This window comes from Plodia interpunctella, chromosome 18, assembly GCF_027563975.2.
Source record: "Plodia interpunctella isolate USDA-ARS_2022_Savannah chromosome 18, ilPloInte3.2, whole genome shotgun sequence".
NCBI lineage: Eukaryota > Metazoa > Arthropoda > Insecta > Lepidoptera > Pyralidae > Plodia > Plodia interpunctella.
Window position 1 is genome coordinate 7,431,283 of NC_071311.1, and position 17,507 is coordinate 7,448,789.

Below are 17,507 nucleotides of genomic sequence, written 5' to 3' on the forward strand. Positions count from 1 at the left end.
GAACAGCTTTGTGCCCGCAGCAAGCAATGCGTAACCTATCAATATCACTAGTAGAGAGTACACTTAATTACCTACTGACCTGAAAATACAATTATATGAATCATACTTTAAAAAAATTATACAACAAAGCCTTTTTCAATTTTGACAACAAACAACTGTTGAATATTACTCTACATTTTTTATTTTTCGAACTTACAAAATATTATAGTTTGTGTACAATTAAATTTAAATTAAACCAACGACCCAAAACAGAAATCTATGGAAGACTTAAGTGGCCTTTGCTTTTGCTCAGCAGTGGGACACTTAAACAGGTTATTATAATAGTAAAAAACCGGGTTGCACTTCAGGAGTGCCGGCAGAAGCGAAAACTTGAATATTAACGTTGTGCATTTTTGACATCTTACGAATTTTCGATCAGGGTCACGTGTCCTGACGCGAGTTTAACATTTTTTACCCATCACAAAAAGTGCACAACGCCGCTAAAAGACGTTTTCACTTCAAAAAGTTGACAAAACCAACCTATTAAGATTAATTGTATATTCACAAATTTTAGGCCGTGTTCAGACGAGGCGTTATAATTTATAAATCTGCGTTTGCATATTTCTGTTTTGTATAATCAAAAGTAAGTCAAGAAAACATATATACACAAGAAAGTGTCACACAAGTCCCAACAAAGTGGCCACGACCCTCACGGATGAGGAAAACTAATAGGTAGATAATGAACACTGCGTAACATAACAATGCTTGAAGCAAGCAATGTGCAATGATTCCGTAACTTCTCTATTGATGGCACATCACACAATATCTCCACTGACTTACATCTTGATAGATAACTCGAGCTCATTGAAATAGTGTTAGCTAGCAATAGCTATAGTCAGATTAGACACGTTTTTTAAATGTTAAAATAATAAATCTTACTTTCCTTCTGTGCTATTGCAGTGCTCAACCTTGTCGAAGTGACGTTACTATTTCCGAGTCAAAAATTTGTTAGGTCGTAATATCCTTGTTGTACAACGTACATTCACAACAAATGCACATATAATGTGGCAAACATACCTTAGGCACATTACATGAACCGATCTCTTCCAGTCAACCAGTATCAAAAACAGCATAAAGTACTCCTTAAATACTTTAATGAGAACTAAAAACTTATCAACAAAGGTTTTTTGTATGAAGTGAAAAACCCAAGAAAAATTACGTATTCATGAAACTACGCGTGTGCGAGGAAGGAAAATCTCCTTCATTGTAGATATGCTAAAACTGTAGTTACAATCTATGTTATTAGTGGTGATTAGTATTTCAATAACTAAGCTCAAAATTATATTAAAACAAATCTAACAACTTTTAAAACAATCTAATCTCGTAATCAAACAATCTTGTCATTGACAGTGAAGTCACATAAAGATCGGAACTCTTTCTATACAGATGAACTAAGATGAGGTGTCTAGATAAATGTTATCTTTGGTTAGGTCAGCTTTGTCACAGGCGCTGTCAACAAGTTACGATTTTGAAAGTGTTGTTGTAAGAATCTTGAGTTTGCAGGTTCTGCATAGTACTGTTGTCATTATAATTTTAGAAGATTTGGGATATACTAGAAGTTATTGAATTCGCGTATTTGACACCTACACTGTAACACTCAAAGAACGTAGTATAAAGAATTGTGATTGCAATGTTGACGAATTGACCACCTCGGTAGCGCAGTGGTAAAGTTCTTGCCACTGAAGCGAGAGGTCCCGGGTTCGATCCCCGGTCGGATCATGATGGAAAATGATCTTTTTCTGATTGGCCCGGGTCTTGGATGTTTATATATAATATGTATTTGTTATAAAATATAGTATCGTTGAGTTAGTATCCCATAACACAAGTCTCGAACTTACTTTGGGGCTAGCTCAATCTGTGTGATTTGACCTAATATATTTATTTATTTATATTTAATGTCTGATCTTAGCAAGAACTTATACCCGTAAGACCATGATTATTTTTTGCATTGGAATAGTATGATTTTCATTCAGGTCATGAATTTGTTTTAATTATTTTTTTAGAATTAAAATAAATCTATGCAATATAAAAATATGTATAAAAATATGTACGATATATGTTACGACGCCCGCCCATGGATCGAAAGGTTCCAGGTTCGAATCCTACATGTGCCAACAAGTAGGATTTTAACCTGGGACTTTTTCGATTATTTCATCGACCACAATTTGCTTCTAAAATCAAAATGAAATAATTTATTCAGAAATTAGGCATTCACAGGCACTTTTTCACGTCATATTCTAAATTAAATGATATTTACCAAAGCTACAAACTACTAGCATTTCGGAACGACCACTGCTGAGAAGAAATGCCGAAAGAAACTCATTCAAACAGTGTTGGTCCCTATTATGCCAGAAGGGCTTACCATTTTTTAAATATAAATTTATGTATATTTTTTTAACATTAATATAATAATTTAAGTACACAATAAAGTACATGGTCAAATTGTATACTGAAACATATTATGATTGTGATCAAGTGCTGATGAAAGGAAAAAATATATATATAATTAACCAAACAAAAAAAAAACTTTTAATAAAATCTCTCAATCATGAACTAGTACAGGTTTCTCCCACGATGTTTTCCTTCACGGGACGCAAATGTGTTCAATAAATACCATACATGATTCGCTTGGTAAACAAACAAACTCATGTGATACAAACACTTGGAATTTCGCAATTTTAATATACTTTAATAGGAAGTCGTATAAGATATTATAGGGCCTCGTACCAGGCCTACAACACACTGACATAGTTTCGAGGCAAACAAAACGGAGAAAGTTCTGCAGCCGACAGCAGACCGCCGGACGGCTGTATGCAACAACTTGTAATATTGCAAAAGCACATAAGTATACCGTATAACCATACCCACAAGTAGGTAAAGTTCACATGTGACATTACACGAGAAAAAGTAGGTAAGAAAGGAAGGAAAATCGTTAAAGACGTTTTATTTGCTGATTTTTATTATTGCCTAAATGTTGCCCGGGGCTTCGCTCCAAATATATGTTATCTAAAAATGACGGGTGCGAACAAACAAACTCATGTGATAGACTCCATGATCGCTATAGGCTGCCTATCTTCTATCTATATAATCTTGGATAATGTATCTTTCTAATGGTGAAAGAATTTTTGAAATCGGTTCGGTAGTTTCGGAGATTATCCGCCTCAAACATACAAACTCACAAACGCTTACCTCTAAATAAAAATAGTAATGTATAAGACAAAGGTAAGGGAAGACGTTAAAGACGTTTTATCTGCTAATTTTTATTATTGATGTGTATAATATGTTGTGAGTGCTTGTCCACCATAAGGTACCTTTTCTCCTGGAACGTCACATTTAGTGTCATTTTAGTTATAAATATATAATATGGATTAAATGTAAATATTAATTGTAAATATAAATCTACAAATATTCATAGTATATTGTATGTGAATATGCATTTGTTTGTTAGGACTTCTGTTAAGTAATAATGGAAAGCGATATATAGGCTTTATTTTATCCGCGAGCTGTTGTTGTTTTTTCTTGTTATAATAATTTATTTTCATTATTATTTCTTGTTTATTATAATTATAAAGGGAGGCTATGTTTACACCCATCTAAAACGGCATTACTCAGTAAAAGTGTTGTATGTATGGCACCCAAATAGCCAGGGAAGCACTACCTGACTGGGACAGTCGTTACTCAAGACGTCTGATCTCACTACCAAGAAGGTATCTACGTATCATAGTTGGTATCATTACTGGTAAAAACTAAACAAACACCTTTTCACCCTAGGTCTTACAGACAGCCCACTATGCAGAGCATGCATGGAGGCTGAGGAAACTGCAAGCCACCTCCTCCTGGAATGTCGTGGCGTTGCATCAACAAGACAAGAGTTCCTGGGAAATCCAGGGACCATGAGCGAAGCCTGCCGTTCATCATCGGCGGTGCTCCGCTTCCTGAAGGAGTTGGGCCGGCTGGAATGATCAGCGGCTCAGACAGAAAGGGCCCAGACAAGAGGCCTAACTGCGGAAAACAGTCCTCGAGGGAAGTAAGAAGTAAGGCATCTAAAATTTATAACAAAATTCCACAACAATATAAAGATCAGAATTTAAATTTATTTAAAAAGCACATATGATATTATACCTGATTTGAACGATTTTTTTAATGATAAACTCAGATAAAAATTTTGTTAATTTAGTTACTTTATTTATTTGATTTTGTTTTGTGAGATGATAGCATGCTCTCCATTTAAATTTGAAGATTTGTATTTTTGTTTCTTTGTCTGTAATGAACAAACTCAAAAACTACTTACTGTTGACAGACGAAACCTTCAGGAGAACATAGGCTACTTTTAATTTTCGTTTTACCTGAGCGAAGCCGGGAAGGGCCACTAGTTTACTAATAAAATTTGTATTGATATAAGAGATTGTTCATTCACGTTTACCACATTCCACTGATGCAACGTACACACTTTTCACTGTGTATTATTACGGCACATTATACAAGCGACATTGAAACCAACTGACCGCGATCCAACGTGCATAATACAGCTAATTGTTTTCCTTACGTCCGTACCAATTACGAGATGTGCAGAGCCTCGTAAATTTGTAACTGATGCTGAAATTTAATGTGGAAAATTTCAACGTGTTCAAAAAATTGGCTTGCAATATAATTAATCTCATTTTTTTACTAGTTAGCGACGACAATTTCGTATAAAAAGAAATGCAAAATACACAACCCGTTCCAAAATCATGTTCATACCACTTGATATTACTGTTAAGTGATTAATACAAAATATTTTATACTAATGCTGACGTTGATGCTCACTGTGGACAAACCTCTGTGGTTTTTGTCAGTGTTCTTATATTATGTACTATATATATTTGTTCTTTATATGTGAAATAAATATTAAAAAAAAAAAATATGCCCAAACCACCATAATTATTTTTCTGTAATTATATCTCCTAAAGTACAGACACAGCCTACTTACAGTTTTATTATATGACATATAGATTATCATCATAGTATTCTACGACTCATTTGTATTATAATTTATCACCTTCCGGTCGGAATTTCGATCATATCGCATCATCTGACCCGTGCTTCTTCAAGCCGCGTGTCGGACCGGTTCCGAGCGCCATGCGTATACGCAGAGTCATCTCTTTACGTAACATTTGGCACACTTTTGGGTACTTTACGCGAATATATTATGTACACATAGAATTTATACTTACTTATATCAGCATGCTATTTCAAGGACGATACTTTTGTTTGATTGTAATTTATTTATGACTAGCGGCCCGCCCCTGCTTCGCTCGGGTAAAACCACTATAAAACAAGTAGCATATATCACTCCTGAAGGTTTCGTCTATCTCTGGACCAAATTTCATAAAAAAATGCCCAGTAGTTTTTGAGTTTTATCGTTACAAACAAAAATACAAATCTTATCTCTTATATAATATTAATATGGACTACAATGAGAAATATATATATATATATATATATGTATGTATAGAAAAAGATAGACTTATTTTCATGTATGTAACAGTCAACCGGCCGTTTTTTCAAATGTGCCATTTTTACCCGCGTTAATTCCTGTAGTCGAGTACCAGTCTCATCTATTGCTCCGCTGTAAACGATATCAACCTCTAGATGGGTTAAAAGCAAACAAACAATCAATTAAAACAAAAAACGACGAGCTAGCATTGTTAAATAAGAATATTTTCATATGGATGAAAATATTCTTAGTACGAGATGGATCGGGAAAATGTATGGACATTTTCCCGGTCCATCTCGTACTAAGCGGCAAACAGGGCAAATTCAAATCATTTATTCAGAAATTAGACAATTTTTCACGTCAATTTTTACATTAAATCATAACCTCTCACGAGCTACAAACTACTGGCATTTCGGAACGACCACTGCTGAGAAGAAATGCCGAAAGAAACTCATTTGAACAATGTTGGTCCCTATCATGCCGAACCGTTGGTCTATTTTTGATGAAATTTAAAAGGCATGTAGGATCTGTCAATAGAATTTTTAAGTTCATGGGGCATCAACATCGGTTAAGTCGTTTTTGTAAACATTCACAATTTTGTAAGAACTCATCAAAATGTATTGTGTTCGCGGCAAACAACTAGTAATATATCAAAGTACATAGCCACAAAGTATATCAAAGCTGGTTATAATTGTGATCCGAGTACTGATAAAATATATATAAATATAGTATACATAGTTTACCTGAAACGCTGTCTAACGAGGTCGTATTTCATAACTTAGAACATGTACATAGGTATACATATATATACATGTAAATAGGGGTTTATATATCTGTCACATGATACAAGTAGCGGATCGCGTTACTGTCATAGAAGCTTACTGCGTGGCTTTCTTCAGATCTAAATTGCTCTTGTTTTAAAAAATAAAAACATAAATTTTAATGCTTCACCCGAAATACTAATTATTAATTTTTAATGTTGTTGTAGTTAAATAAATTAACACATGATAAAAATGACTTATCTAATTACTTGTCAAGTCTTCCATGCTGGTCTGGAAAATAAAAATAAATTTATTCATAGCATACAAATATCCAAAAAGTTATAATTTTACAAAGGTACACTAAAGGTACAAAAGGGTAAGTACCACTCAGCTGCAAGCTGAGTGGTCCTTGCACAAGCAAGGACTGTGATGCAAGATGGCACTACCACTAAAAATCGTAATGTTCCAGATGGTTCTCCTCCCGCGCAAATCGTAAAAGCCACAGATTGAGATCAATCATTTAAGTATTACAATTTGTCTAAATAATTATCGTTATTATAATCTACTAATAGCTATTTAAAACATCCAGCCTTGCTAAAGGCTATCTCTAACCTTAGTGCTTTAGATAGTCCATCAAACGTTTGTCTGTCAGTGGTGTAGCTAAGTAAACAGCCCTGATGCCGTATACATTTAGGGGCCCACAGCAATTGAGGGCCGGGATGCCTAATTTTTCTGTTGCGCTTCATTACGACAACGCAGAGCGTTGTCGCTCTGACGGCTCATATACATTGGTTTGATATTAATGGATGATGCTGATATACTAACTATATACTAAATACATAATTATAAACATAGATCCGTAGTCGAAGCGCAGCGTGATTTAGCGCAACGTAATAATGAAGCCGCTGTTTAATTTACTAATATTGTTCCTGCACAAAAGTACTGTACCCGTGGGACATAAAGCTGCGGGCGAAGCCAGGAACAAAAGGTAGCTAGGTAACAACCATAAATCAGGGGTAATGTGTGACGAAAATATAATTGCGCCCAAGGGGCTCGGATCCAAAGGCCCCTGAATTTGAGCGCCCCGGTGCTAAGCACCGTCTAGGACACCGGTAGCTACGCCACTATCTAATGGCCAAGATTGCCTGCTATTGTCAGTAATGACGTTTCTCCAGGGCCATATGTGAACCCAACCATACATTTGTGTCAGTCGTTAATATAATAATTCGTAAGCTATCGTGGTTATAATGCCAACTATAATTGTGTTTTATATTATTTCCAAAATTTATGAGTTCCACAGGAAAGTTGATGATCCGAATCCTGGACTCCGATGCTCTAAGAAGAAACGGTGGTGGTGTATATAGTTAAGACACCCGCCTGTGGATCGAAAGGTCTAAAGGTCGTGTCCTACACACTACACGTGCCATATGAGTGTATACCAATCGGACTTATATATCGCATTTTCATAGACCACCACTTGCTTCCGGTGAAGGAAAACAACGTGAGGAAACCTGCACACTGGTGGACAGTTTAGTTCACTAGTGTGTATGCGACTACCTGCCACTAGATGGCGGTAAGTAGTCGTAAAAGTTATTTCAGATGGCTTTATAGGTTACTTGAATAAAATCTGACACCAGTGTTAGCAATAGCAAAACACACTCGATGTGATGATGACTTAAATGAGAGATGCTGATTAACTAACTAAACTGTACAATACCTAATACAATATATTTTTTTTAATAATATTCAGTTTCATGAACCACTTCGGGTATGTTCTGAATTGTTTGTAGTGTTCAAAATGACACGATGTACGTTACTCATACAAAAATTATATAAGTAACTTTACCTTCTTCTGTAATGCCAATTTCAAAGCGTGAATGCGCTCGACCGCAATTCTGCAATGCTTTAAGTGGTAGGATATAAACTTAAGGATCATAGAAAATCCGTCCTATAATCATGTTAATGACGAGAGGAGAAAGACACATGGTATTTTGATAAGACACATGGTAATTTTATTCACTGCTCAAATGTCCACAATAAGCTCAACAACAACAAAACAACAATAAAACAACTTCCAAAAGATAAAAATATCGACTGACTGAAAACTCAATTTGTATGGGAGATATTTTTTTTTATAAGATCTACACAGTTTCACTGTTTCGTTCGCAACCCGCAACTCTTGGCTCTGTCTACCCCGTAAAGGAAAAATGATCTTCACATCTAATTCTATCCTACTAATATCTATTACAAATGCGAAAGTTTGTACGTGTGTATGTTATTTTACTTATTCACGCATAATCTACTGGGAATTTAGTACACGGCTTGAATATAACCTGGAAAAGGGACCTTTTTATCCCGGATAAAAAGGTTTTATAAAAACCTTTTTACGGATAAAAAGGTTTTATAAAAACCTTTTTATCCCGGAATTCCTATGGAAGCGAAGCCCCGGGGTGCAGCTAGTATTAAATAAAATCTATCTATCTGTTTGCCTAACCGGATATGTTCAAAACCCTCTTTTTCATCACAGGTTAAATAAAAAAGCATTGAAATAGTCGCCATGTAAACGTTTACTTGCAATTAGCACATTGTGTTGATGTGGGCTCGTTATCTAGGTCAGGGTTTCTCAAACTGGAGTACGCATACCACTAGGGGTATACCAATACCTCAAGGGGGACACGGTTTTACGAAAAAAACAGCTTTTGTCTTTTTATTTTAATACAAATAAAACATTGATATACCTACACCTAATGAACTCTAAATTACTATTTTTAATACTTAATAACGTCAATTGCTCTTTTGAATCAATTTAGATGTAATTATTTAAAAGACTTTCACAGTGGTCTCGAAAGTATATCTTTCCGAAGCAGATAGATTTTGCACGAGACAAAAATAAAATACTATCATTTTAAAAATAACAAACAAAGAAATCGTATGGGGTACGTGAAACAATAAGTTTGAGAAACGCTCATTCGGTGAAACGTCAAAACTTGCGCTTGCGCCACCCGACCTTGCTGTTTTTCTGTCGCTACTGCATTCTATAGGATTTCGGGCGCCAATTTTTTTTTTATGAGCTTTGTTCGAATTTTTGCTTTTTCTTGGCGTTAAACTGTAGATGTTTTATCGGTTTTTATCTCGGTTCGATTAAAATGAGGAATTATTTTCAAAAAATGCGTAAGTACCATCTTCCATACTATGATATTATAAATGAAAAAGTCTGGCTGTCTGTCACGTTTTTACGGCTAACCCCCTGGGCTGAGTTTCAAGTCAACTATAGGCTACCGCGAGCGAAGCTGCGACCAACAATTATATCCTAATACATGTAAAATAATGCGTCCATCTGCCACATTCGTAAACCTAGACAGAATTCTAATCAAGATTCAACAAATTAGTTTGGCTAAAGTTCAAGTGAATTTCGCAACACTTGGACACTTTATTGCCCAACAAGATGTTTATTTAGTCAATATATTTAACTAACATAACATACTTCTAATAATCACTAGAAGTACGTAACACATACCACCGTTCGGCGGCGGTATGTTCACCTGGGTACCAACCCCTCCTACCAGGTATAGTGTCCAAACACCCGGGCTGACTTGATGGCAACTTCTGATGAAGCCATCGAAGTGGCTCGGTTCTGGCAAGAATTATTCAGGGTTACTGGTATCTAACGCATAACTTTCCAAAGGCGCAAAAGGTACATAGAGACTAACATCTTTTGTTCTACGACTTTTGTCTAAATGTAATAACGTATTACCGGAATTTTCCTTTTTTTTAGTTTGAATGTTGTTTCTATAAAATGTTAACTCTATGTTCCATTCCGCTACTTAACGCTACTGTACTGTCTCGTGTTGCTTGGCTATTACATAGAATTAAGATGTGTAGAATTGCAAATTAGATTATATTTTGTTTATATGAAAAAAAACTCACGAAAAGTCGTAGAATAAAAGTTACTTGTTTTCATGTATGTAAGTAGTCTTTAGGAGATTTTGCGTTTGATTTGATACCAGTAACCCTGTATTTAGCACCCAATAGAGCGTTGTATTTAGTTGTAGTTGTTGTCATCAACACGAAAAGAAGAAGTACTACAAAAATGAATACAAGTACTATTATCTTACATATATATACCTATCATATTACGTATCTTGTTTGTTTTTTTGTTTGTTTGTTAACACGCATGCTTTTAAATTATAATAATTATAACATAAACATAATCGGCACTGTTTGCTCTATTATATTATACCTAAACTGTTTTAGAATAGGTACTTTTTGTACCTATGACTGTTTGTGCCACAATAAAAGAAAAAACATCACACGTATGCATGAATAGGGCAGGGGGCGCGATCCACCTGGGCCGGTCTAATCTGATCTGCATCGCAATTCGTACCATCGAGTTAATTTTTAGTATGAAATCGATTCATTTTAAATTTCTAAATCGAACTGAGTTGCATTGTAATTTGGGATCGCTCCGTACAAGTTGATTGTAGGCCAGCCAACCGGTTAATAATGAAACTCATTTATTTCCTGAAATTTACGCGGGCGTGTGACACGGGATAGGTCACACATACCTCTAGTAAAGTTTATCAACAAGTGTCAACTACACAGTTGACCTTTTGTGTTATCTACAACATGCAAACAATAAACGAAGCTATTTTATAAATCATCACGTTTATTACAACAATGTAGGCGATACGTTCTCAAATTTTCAGACGGTTTGTATCACTCATTTTACTTTATACTTTAAACATACTTAGTAACGTCTTCTTAAAATGTTTTGAAAATACTGTGCCATGCGCCTTTATGTATACTTATGTATACTTACTAACGTTTACCCGCGCAAAAGCTAGTACATAAGTTACAACACTTCTTTTTTTTTTCGGGATGAATTGTAGGTACCTACCTTATGTCCTTTTCCGTACTCTTAACTATATATAAACAATTTCAGGAAGATTGGTTGAGTAGATAGATCGTGAAGAGGTAGCAAATATATAAACTTACTTTTGCATTTATAATTTTGATAAGATTGACTAATTTAAAATTTAAAAGCTATGCTCTTGTACGTGAAGTATTCACAATATTTCTCTATTTTAGGCTTTGAGACATCACGACAACTGCCTTCTCTTTCAGTTAGCCCTTTTCTCTGTCTAGCTGGACCTTTTTACTTCTACCTATAAGAATATTTTCATATTTCGTCTACAATTTGTAACACTGCTCCATTTGTCTTTCTATCAGATATGATTTTATCCATCCTTTTCCCATAAATGGTACATACCTACTTACTCGTAAATGGATTACAGGTTTCTCGGATCCCGAGAGATTTCGTAAAAAGAACAATGTATTTTTTTACAGACTTTCATAATAAAATGTTATTTTAAGTAAAAGCCATTCTTAAAGCCATTAGTTTCCAGCCAGCATTATAATTTCCTTCACCGACGGCCTTGCAAGTTTGTCTTTCGCAAGCCACCGCGGATCCGATGCCTTATTTAGTAGCATTAGACGGATAATAATACATTATCTATACTTATTGGATAAGGCGGAGTATGCTCCTCGGATTACGTTTACGCAATGAGTTTATCATACCAAGTTGCCGGCTAAAATGTACCTGTGGTACTCCCCATAGTCAGGATTAATACAAAAATATATAGGATACGAAAAACGGAAAAAGATATAGGCATGTACATACCAGGAGCCCGATTCTCACGCAATCGACGTTCATATCATCAATTTTCTCAATTTTTTTTCAAAGGTTTTTTTAAGCAAATTAAACTTTTTCAATTGTGATTTTTCGTAAGTCAAGAAACCGTGTTAAACCTTCTAAAAAAATTGGAGAAAATTAGTGAAATGAACTTCGATTGCATGAGAATCGATCCCCAGAATTACAGAATACGAATTCGCTAATGTACTAAACTCAGCATTCAGCAAAACATGGATTCAGACGCACAACGGCTGAGGAAACCGATACGTTCGGATGAAAGAGAGAATTCTCTTATATACAAAGGAACCATATTTTATCCCGATATTATATTATGTCCCGACACAATCACATGAATTTAGACATTTTGAATAAAATCAAACTGAAGAGTTATCAACAATATGGTTTCAGAATAAAAAAAGAAAAGAAAACTAACAAATATAACTAACCGTTATTGACACTTAATGACTTCAGAAGACGTGCGGTAGATAAGTCTCATGTTTGTTTAGTAGAACAAAACGCTGTTATGAGATACAACTACGATTCAAATAGAAAACAATGTTCTGAACATTGTTTTCTATTTGAACCGGACATCATAAGAGAATCAAACAACTAATATCAAACTTAAACAAAAACATACGTTTAGATTAGTAACAACAGCCGACCACTACCACTGAAATATCTCGACAAGACATTGAAATCTACATTCCAAATAAAATCAATCATTTCAGCTATTTTAACGTCTCCACAGCGGGGGCACTGGCCTTCCTTACGGATGGATAAGGAGAGTAAAATTAAGATCTTTAAATCTGTTCAGATAGGTATAAATGTGAAATAATAAACCCTACATTTTACTTACTTTGTTGCATTTTATTTTATAACAAAAATATCATACTTATAGTTTTGTTCTTATCAAGAGAAATCTATGCCCACATATATTCCTTGGATACCTTAAAAGTCTGTCTCCTCAATACGCCTTCATATAAACAAGTTACCGGATCTTTTATAACTTTTTTATCATCGCCATATTTCCCTCCAACGCTGAATTCTTTAAAACTGGCCAGTTACCGAATAATTATTTTTTAAGAATCTTATTTTAATCGATAATACATATAGTATACATAGTATTTAAGTTTTTTTATTAAATAGTCTATGATGTGAGTAGAATAATTTTGATTAACAGCTAGGTACTTGTTAGTAAACGTGTGATAACAATAAAATTGAAATATGTGAAAAGACAGATGCAACTCAAACTAAAACTAAATCGCCAGACCAAATTTGGAATTAGCTTTTTTGGGAGTTCCTTCTAAAGACTGGTCTTTTGCGAGAAGCTAGTAGTTTACAGCTTGAAACATAATGAGGACGATATGCTTCAACGACAAGATAACATCTTGTTTTAGAAGTTACCGAAATATTTAAGTTGCTTCAACACCAAAACTCCATCAAGTTCTAGATTTCTAATTTACAAGAAAAAGGAGCTTGTTTCTAAGAAAATATTGACGAAAAAGAAAGAAAGAGCGGATTCGTTAAATAAAACAATAGTAATTTAACGTACACAATGAACAACTAATTAGACATTTGAGAGACGAACAGAGAGAAGACTATCACTTACTTTGTCTCTAAGATTTGCGTGTGAATCACTTCTAAGTTATATATAATAATGAACCATCGTTTATAGGGATAGATAGATAGGTACACTTTAGCTAATATAAGTCCGTTAACAAATTACATCATTATTGATAATCCTCATGATCATCAAAACTTAAATAAATCTGAACTTAAATAAATTAAATAATCTAATATTAGGTATATCTTCAAAGCTTAGATAAGATCAGATATTGAGGCACTTAATGCATATCGATGATATGAGTATTGCATTGTAATTGTCACTCATCCTATTTCCATTAGCATGCAAAATGCATGTAAGTGGGTAAACAAATTACAGATGATAATAATTTTGAACGTTTCATCGGAACAAAATAAATATTTTAACAAGTTCTACGAAACCAATGTGCTCGTGAAATACTTCAAAATTCGAAAAATCCCCTTAATTTTTTTTAAAGCACCAATAAAAACACAATCTTATCACTACATAGTATAAAACAAAGTCGCTTCCCGCTGTCTGTCCCTATGTAAGTATGCTTAGATCTTTGAAACTACGCAACGGATTTTGATGCGGGTTTTTTAATAGATAGATTGATTCCAGGTACTTTTTATATATGTAACATGCATCATATTGCACACGTACGAAGTCGGGGCGAGTCGCTGGTAAAGAATAAAAATAAATTCATTCATTTTGAGTTGGTATCAAACGAATGAATACAAGAGTCAGGAAATGATACTGCATTTCCATATAATTTTACTACAATTAGGTACCTAAATATTATAATTTGTCTCATGTATACAGATGTATGCGAAACAGTGCGTTAACTCAACTGGTATCTTAATTGATATTAGGCAATTTCGTTAATACATGGAATACTCGAGTCAATTTGTGTTATGCCAAGAAATGTATTTCATTCATGATGTATTTTATATGCTTTTCTACATGAACTTACTTCGCTGACTTATTGCAATCTGTCTGAATTAAGATGGGGTACGATAATTGCAATTATATCAATTTTAATAGTCTCATTAATTTTTACATATTTTTTTGCATTATTTTTCACATACCTACTTTCAATACGATAAAGTTAATAAATAATAGTAGATATATTATGCTCAAATGCTCATGCAATTTAGTAACAAAAGGAAATTTTCGACAGCCCTATAATGTGAGTGAATTTCTAGTACCTACCTACCTATATCTACCTACAGTATCTCTAGTACCTAGATAAATACGATAGATGACCAATTTTTATTTTGGTGACTATACCAAGGCTCTTATGTTATTAGGAACACCAGTGAAAAACACTGTGATAATAACAATGCTTTCAAAAATATGACAAAAATAAAATCACTAATTCTCAGACTCCTCAAAACGCTCCATACTAAGTGATACCTACATTAAAGTGACGTCTCGATCGATATATTTTTTTCTTGTACCAACCCTAGTCGGATTAAGTATTTAGGTTAGGTTTAAAGAATTTATTCTCATAAAAGATTACATTAAATCCACTTACATGAGAACAGAATTAACAATACTTAAACTAAACTAGGATGCAGTCACCGCATTAACATTTTAGACAATGGGCAAACAAAAGGTACAGAAAATCTTATTATTCCCTTATGTCAATGTAGGTTTATTATTATACAAGTATTTATCAACGATATACATTTATTTTATTCAGGATAAATAGCAACAGTTATATTTGAATAATATAATCGTGTAGCTGTGATTTGAAACATTGAAAGGACTCCGCGTTTTTTATATTAGAGGGTAATTTGTTGTACAAGAGTGCTCCTTCAAAAGTGATGCTTTTTTTCGCCAACTTGGTACGTATCTTTGGTAATACAAGTAAACTTGGTCTACGTAATTTGCGTTTAGTAAGTTGTGATTTTTGGGTAAACGATAAACTAGTGTGCATGTTTTTATTTAGTATCTTCCTAATTAGAATGCAAGTATTATAACGATAAAGTTGTTGAATGTTCATTAATTTTGTTTCTTTAAAAATCTTTGTGGTGGATGTTGAGTAGGGATAGCAGAATAGTGCTTTTATTACTTTGTTTTGGGCTCTTTGTAGTTCTTGTAATCCGGTCTTGGCGGCAGTACCCCATATTTCTATTAAATATAACAAATGGGACTTTACGAGCGAGTTGTATATATTGTACTTGAGTTTTCTAGGAACACATTCATTTATACTACGGAGTGACCCTGTAAGTGAAGCTAACTTATTTTTTATGTATGAAATTTGTTTATCCCATCTTAAATGATTATCAAGTCTAAGGCCAAGATATTTCTCGTGAGCTTTCTGTTCAATAAATGTATCATTAATTTTTAGAGAGTTATGGGGGGGGATTGTTTTATTTTTTGTCTTGAATATAATATAACTTGTTTTAGAAATATTGATGGTTAATAAATTGAACTGAAACCATTCGAATTATCATTAGTACAATTTCCCGCTAACTTGCGTCGAATCTGTTACGAAACTATTTACTTGGGAACATCAAGAAAGCCAGAACAATAGACGCCAATGCGGTAGACCACTTGTGAAACGTGACCAATTTCTGTTTACGCGTGAATTTTGGTCATAGATAACGGAGAAAGTCAATTTAGATTTGCATCAATTATTATTTTTTAAATGGGTATATTTACAAACAAATATATTTACAAAGACAACCTCGGTGGCGCAGTGTTAAGGTTCTTGCCACTGAACCGAGAGGTCCCGGGTTCGATCCCCGGTCGGGTCATGATGGAAAATGATCTTTTTCTGATTGGCCCAGGTCTTGGATGTTTATATATATATGTATTTGTTATAAAATATAGTATCGTTGAGTTAGTATCCCATAACACAAATCTCGAACTTACTTTGGGACTAGCTCAATCTATGTGATTTGTCCTAATATATTTATATATTTATTATTTAATATATTTATTTACAAACAAATGAATGTTCAAGTTCTAATGTGTTGTCGATTTATTTGACTAGCTAATGAAATCCACCCAAACTGTTCAACGGTTCAGGGAAAAAATAACCTCGCATTGTGATGTTGCAATGAAGTGGACGCAGCGTGCGTTGTGGCTTGTGGTTCCGCCCTAGAATAGGACCACTTCATATCCTCCCTTGAATGTCATACTAGGCGATTATGGGATATAATGCCTTGTCGGAACCAATTCTAAGTAGGGTTAACGTCAGGCATGCGATCGATCGCAAAACTTTGGCCAAAGGCCTTATAAGTTTCAAAGTATGCCCGACGTGTCACGTGGATACTCTTTACTTATAAAGTCTAAATTTTTTTAAACTTTACTTAATTCACTTGATCAAATTATCATTGATTTTATGATAACTGTAAATAAAATATGTAAATAACTTACTTTGCGACAGATGGTGTCTCCAAAATGTAACTTCACTGAACATACACTTCACACCAAAGAACGAAAAATAAAACAATGAGTTCTACACATTTTTGTTAATTTAAAAAATTACACCAATGACAACACGACAATTTTTTATAATACATGAAATATTACTGGCTGGTAGTTTTATTCTCTTCCACGAAATTTGAATTTCGAAACGTAATGCGCTTCGGCGAAAAGGCGCGAATAATTTAATCGATTTTCTGTCAAAAATTGCGAGAGTTCAAAACATGAAACGAGAATTATTTTACTATTACATAAGAATAATTAATCTTTATTTTTTTAAATCCGTTAACAATTATTTAGATAGCCGGTTTTCGGTAAAAAGTGTGTCATACGAGTGCGGGCCGCGGCGACGCGTGTTGCATAAGACACGTTTACGAAGCCAGTGTGCGGTGGAAACTGAAAGTGTTCTCCTGGTAAGGTTCGCGTAACCCCTCCAGGTGCCTGAGTTAGGTAATAGTGGTGATTATTACTCCTTAGATGTGCGTGCGTCCGCCGCTTTGTTGACATTCCGTGTCTACA

General features: G+C 34.3%; 1 protein-coding gene across 1 annotated transcript in view; it reads right to left on the reverse strand.

The window, feature by feature from the left end:
* Positions 1-17,395, reverse strand: part of LOC128677415 (uncharacterized) — a 52,314-nt gene extending 34,919 nt beyond the window's left edge. The window contains exon 1 of the mRNA XM_053758242.2: positions 16,941-17,395. The gene's annotated coding sequence lies outside the window, so the exon portion shown is untranslated. The remainder of the gene's footprint in view (positions 1-16,940) is intronic.
* Positions 17,396-17,507: the final 112 nt, after the last annotated feature.